This window comes from Danio rerio, chromosome 4, assembly GCF_049306965.1.
Source record: "Danio rerio strain Tuebingen ecotype United States chromosome 4, GRCz12tu, whole genome shotgun sequence".
Classification (NCBI taxonomy): Eukaryota; Metazoa; Chordata; class Actinopteri; order Cypriniformes; family Danionidae; genus Danio; species Danio rerio.
In genome coordinates, this window is record NC_133179.1 from 19,604,152 (window position 1) to 19,610,567 (window position 6,416).

Genomic DNA, 6,416 nt, shown 5'->3' on the forward strand with positions numbered 1-6,416 from the left:
AAAAATTCATGTCAACAAAGTTTGTGTTATTTTAACCTATTAAATACGTTAATCAGGTTTAACAATTTTTTAAGTAACACAAAGTTAACTTAGTGGCGTCATGGTGGCGCAGGGGGTAGTATGATCACCTCACAGCAAGAAGGTCGCTGGTTTGAGTCCCGGCTGGGTCACTCTGCATTTCTGTGTGGAGTTTGCATGTTCTCTTTGGTTTGCATGGGTTTCCTCCGGGTGCTCCGGTTTCCCCCACAAGGCCAAAAAAATGTGGTATAGGTGAGAAACATGTGGTATAGGTGGATAGGCTAAATTGTCCATAATGTATGTGTGTGAATTTGTGATGCTTCCCAGTGATGGGGTGCAGCTGGAAGGGGATCTTCTGCGTAAAACATATGCTAGTTAAGTTGGCGGTTTATTCCGCTGTGGCGATCCCTGATCAATAAAGGGACTAAGCCTAAGCTTTTATTCATGTAGAAAATCATAATACACAAACACAAATCTCATTGGATCTTGCAGAAAGACATACATTTTTCAAGATCATATTGAAGCATCAAAGATTTTGTTTAATAATTTTTCCAAGGAAATCATTCCGATATGATTTAAAATATCTTCATTTTTTTCCTAAAGATAAAAATTAACGTTTGAGTCAGTGTGAGTAAAAATCCCACTTATTCAAAAGAAGAAAGGACCTGAATGAAGCCATCAAGGATCTGTAAGGTTGAAAGATTACAGTTGGGTCAAAGTCTCCGTCACTCACTATACTGTACACATTTTTAAATGTGGTCTAGCACTGAAGATCTTCTTAAGTGTTGACAGATCGACTCGTCATGATATCAATTACTTTAACAGTCCTCTAGACGTGCATGACGGCTGTGGGAATCACTGGCTCACGCCTTTGATTTATCCACCAAACCGTTCAGGCTCTTATCATACAGACAATATGGGGGAAGGGATATTTATGACCTGCAGCCATAAAAACACACAAATGCCTATAAAGGGGTTTTCCTTTAAACACAGTCTAAAGGTTTTTAGAGACAGCGAAAGTCATTAGCTTAACCTTAACCTCAAATTAACCCAACCATGAACCAGAGCAGGCATGGTCTTTTAGATCATGACCTAAATGCAGCATAGACCTAACATACAAAGTCTCAGACAATTTAGTGCGGGTTAACCAAAACATAAAAAACAGAAATTCAACCTAGCCCTAAACTACAAAGCGTTTTAACAATAAAAAGCTTAAACAAGGATTTAGGGTATTGGAGGATTCACAGGGAAAAAAATTAAGTTTAAACAGTTGTTGACAACTAAAATTTCAGAAAATTTGCTTTAAATTAAACATGATTTTATGACGTAACAATTTGCTTTAAAAAATTAAATAAAAAAAAAACACGTTTTTGCATGAACAAAGTTGAAAACATCCCAATGTTAGCAAAATGACAGTACTTGAATGTTTTGTTAGGTGACATGGTGGCGCAGTGGGTATAGCACGATTGCCTCACATGTAGCAAGAAGGTCGCTAGTTTAAGGCTCAGCTGGGTCAGCTGGTATTTCTATGTGGAGTTTGCATGTTCTCTCCGTGTTCGCAAGAGTTTCCTCTGGGTGCTCCGGTTTCCTCACAGTCCAATGACATGTGCTGTAGTTGAATAAGCTAAGCTTAATTGTCTGTAGTGTACGTGTGAAGTGAAGTTTCTAAGTGATGGGTTGCAGCTGGAAGGGCAACCCTGCATAAAACATATACTGGATAATTTGGCGATTCATTCTGCTGTGGTGACTCCATATTAATAAAGGGACTTAGCCGAAAAGAAAACAAATAAATGTTTTGTTTATTATATACATATAACCTGTATACTAGATGTCGCATTTTGTCCACAAGTAAATTTTCTGAAGTAATGTTATACATTAAAAACAGATTGAATTCACTAAAATGTTAAGTAACGAATTAAATATTCGACCATTATTCATCATAACTCGTATGTTTATGTATAAAAGGTAATAACAATTTTGTGAATTTTTACATAATCAAATAAATAAAAGCATTAATTGACCATACAAAAATTTAAATGATAAAAAAGCTTGCTTACAATTATGTAAAATCTAGTGGTTTGAGGCATTTTTAATAATAATAAAAAAACTAATAAAAATATCACACACTCAAAAAATAATTTTTGTGCTTGTTCCAACTACTTTCCTAAAATAAGCTGAATCATAACAATTCTTGAGTTTACTTCCTGAATAACTTAATTGTTTTATGTTCAAGCCACTTAAATTTGTAAAATGTAATTAACTTAATCACTTTGTGTTGGGGAAAACAAAGGAATTGTGTAGAACCCAGATTTATTTTACAGTGCATTTGATTATTATTATGCAATCTTTAAAAATTTATTAGTATGTTAACTTATTATTATCGTTGTGAATATGCCTGACAAGATTTTGGTGTGTAAGAACTATTGTTACACTGAATGACATAATAGTGGGTGTCTTGTGAAAAGGTTCAAATGTATGATAGTTTTTTTTGTCACAGACAAAATTAAATTTTATAGAAAATTTAATAGAACAAATTCGAATGAACAGAATAAATAAACTGCATTACACTTACTTTTAATTTTTTTAATTCTTATACTTATTACTACTACTACTACTAGTACTATTAATCTTATTTTTTAAAGTAAAACATCTGTAGAGCTGGTCTTATCAATTTGAATCCCCCATTAAACTTTAAAACAAACAATAGATGGTGGATTAACAACAATAACATCATATCCACAGGCGGCATCGTTTTATTGTATTATTTTTATATTATGTTATATTATCATAATTGTGTAAAGGTTCAAATGAATGATTTTTCTGTCACAGACAAAATGAAATTTAATTGAAAATTTAATGGGACAAATTCAAATGAACAGAAAAAAATAAACTGCATTACACTTATTTTAATTTTTAAAATTCTTATACTTACTACTACTTCTACTACAACTACTTCTACTACTACTACTACTACTACTACTGATTGATAGAGCTGGTCTATCAATTTGAATCTCCCATTAAACTGTGTGAGAAATAATTCAAAGACCTTATATTTATATACAAAAAAAATATTCGCTTATAAAAATGAGGCATGTTTTCATTTAATTTTAGTATATTTAAGTTTAATAAGTACATTTTTGTGTCCATTTATGTTAAATTGCATTTACAAAAGTGATTTCAAATGTATTGAAAGGATATTAAAGGCCAGAAAAAAATCAAATATATGGTTGAATTCCTGTTCCGATGTCATTCAGCATTATTATTGTCAATATTAATTGTATTTTTAGGGTGAAACATCTTTAGAGCTAGTTTTATCAATTTGAATCCCATATTAAACTGTTAAACACAAACTAGATCAAAACATCATGTCCACAGCTGCCATCGTTTTAACAGAACACCTTAAATCCCCCCAAACCGACTGATTTGTTGGAGAGCTGAATGTGTTGTTATTTTACATACAGTTTCCCCTCCCCTTCCCTCACACTGAAAATGCTGAACTCAATAATGTTGACTACATGTACACACTCATTTTCCACAACGGTGGCTCTCATGTGCCGTCACACTCTTCATTAACACGGCGTTATCATGCTGCAGGCCTGAATGGATCAATCCATGCATGTTTACACTGTATATGCATATATATTGATGAATAAAATGTCCTGATTATGATTTTTTTTCGTACCCTGCCTTTAAATATCAATGCTGGGTGAATTATTCTATCCTCGCTCTCACTATTTAAAAACATGTTGATATGTGATGTTTATGGATCAAAATATGTATACATTTTAGACATCAACACATTCCTTTTCAACCTGTTGACCTTTCTGACCATAAACACTTCAGCAAATATGACAGTCGTTTCCAAATGTTGCAAACGTTTTTCACCATCTTGGCACATCCATGATATTGCTCCTCAGGAGGACTTGATTACACTTGGCTGTGAAAACGTGATTAATGACCTGTCAAGCTAATGTTTTTGTGGGCTTTTCTCTGAAAGCATCCGGATCACCTGATTATCTGAAAACGCACGGGCTGCTATACGCCGGCTGCCTTTACCATGGTTACTGAAACAGCAGCAGAATGCATCCGAATCTGCCAGATTTTCCCTTCACCACACATATGTGAATGTGTGAAGGAGTATGACATTGTTCACAGTCACCCGGTATAGCGCAGCATAGAGCAAATACAGCTGTTTATAAACCTGACACACACGTTTCAGACTGAGACTGTCACATTTATACACCTACAGTACATCAGGATATTCAGATATCTGCAGTGAGGCTGTAGCTTCTGCATTTTGAAACATTCCTTTGGAAGATGAAGGAGAGAATAATAAACTCACCCTTTCTCCCCGAGGAGAAGAAGAAAACAATTCCAGAAGAGCCACCAGCACTGTACTGCAGGAGAGCGAGATCTGTGTCTGTGCGCGCGCGTGTGTGTGTGTGGGAGAGAGATCCGCTTTGCTCTCTCTCTCTCTCACTTGTTCTCTCTCCTCCCCTCGCTCTCTAGGCTGCATCAGTAGTCTAGTGGAGGATTCAGATGCACAATATCTGGTCACACCTCGCTGAGCATATTGTTAGAGAGCAGAGTGCAAGCACCCTACAGCAGGCAGTCGTCAAAGAATTAGGCAACCTACACAGAAAAAAAAATACATGCTCAAAAACACACAAATGAATGCATAAAAACCTACATGTGGCATATACTACTATTTACATATGTTTTTTTTCCCCCACAAAATTTTAAATACGCTTTTGGCAATATGAGTGCATAAATAAGTTTGTGGTATAATATAATATAATATAATATAATATAATATAATATAATATAATATAATATAATATAATATAATATAATATATTATAATATAATATTCAAAGTAAAAAAATTAGGAAAAAAAATACCAGCAATTGTATACACACACATTTTATATATTATTTTTATATTATATTTTCATAAATTATTAAATTAATACACACAGATATGCAGTCTCCCCATTATAGTAATTGTGAGAGCAACAATTATAAGACCTTACACTCACATTCCACAAATATTCACAATTATAAAAATTAGACATTTATTTTCAATATATTTATGTTTAATATATGCAAATTACATTAGCAAAAAAAATAAAATAAAAATGGCAAGCCATTTTTGTGTCCATTGCATTAACAAAAGTGATTTCAAATGCACTGAAAGCATATTAAATGCCAGAAAAAATGTCTCCTCTGATGTTTCAAATAAGCAAAAAAAGTAAAAAATATATGTGTGAAGTCATGATCTGGTTTCATTCAGCATTACAGATTTATAGTTAGATAAAAATTAAACAGCATACTTCAAAAAATATATACACATGTATATTAAAATATACAAATAAAATATACACATTCATTCAATTTTCCTTTGGCTTAGTCCCTTTAATCCTCAGGGTTTGCCACATCAGCAGAAAAAAAACGCAAAATTATCCTGCAAATGTTTTACACAGCGGATGCTCTTTCAGCTGCAACTCAGTACTCAGAAAAATCCATACAATCTTACATTTACACACATACACTACAGTTAATTTAGTTTATTCAATTCTTCAATGTCTTTGGACTGTGGGAGAAACAGGAGCACCCAGATGAAACCCACGCCACCCACGAGAGCATGCAAACTCCATAGTGAAATGCCAACTGACCCAGCTGGGACTCAAACCAGCGACCTTCTTGCTGTGAGGCGACAGTGCTAACCACTGAGCCACCATGTCGCCATAATAATACTCATAAAAAGACATAATAAATGTTTTTGCATTTAAATAATTAAAAACTTTTTGCTGAAAAATGGGTAAAAAGTAGTAGTTTGTAGATAGGGTATTACAAATAATTCAACAATGAAATACAATTAAAATAATGGCTAAGAGCAAATCAAGTTTGTATTCATGTGTAATTCTTTCCTCTGACTTTTTACGAAATTCTTAATTGTTTGTATATCCTTTTGTTGTATATAACTTTGCTGTTATTGTATGTGTAATAATGTGTTTTTTTATTTTAGTTTGCCTTTTTAAAACCTGGCAAGGGGCAACTAATGATAAAAAAAAAATTTGTCCTTGTAGCTAACTCTGGCTTATTTACAGTTTTACTGTTGATTAATGAGCATTGTCCCTGGTAAATAAATAAATTTCAAATAAAGCAAAGTGTAAAGATTTAAAATGACAGTTGATTACCATTATGGAGCTTCACTGTGACTCCCAGATGACACTGTTATAAATATGACTGACAATGTGTAGTGCGTGTCTTCTTTAAATCATGTTTAAAATGTTTGTCATTCATTATTAAAATAAAATATAACAGCTATATTACACCTATTGCTTTGATACATTGAAAATCCCTTTTCATCTTGCCTCAGACACAGAAATATCAATC

General features: G+C 33.3%; 1 protein-coding gene across 1 annotated transcript in view; it reads right to left on the reverse strand.

The window, feature by feature from the left end:
- The window catches only part of prrt4b (proline rich transmembrane protein 4b), a 30,658-nt gene extending 26,212 nt beyond the window's left edge, over positions 1-4,446 (reverse strand). Inside the window, exon 1 of the mRNA XM_005164785.5 lies at positions 4,361-4,446. The gene's annotated coding sequence lies outside the window, so the exon portion shown is untranslated. The remainder of the gene's footprint in view (positions 1-4,360) is intronic.
- Positions 4,447-6,416: the final 1,970 nt, after the last annotated feature.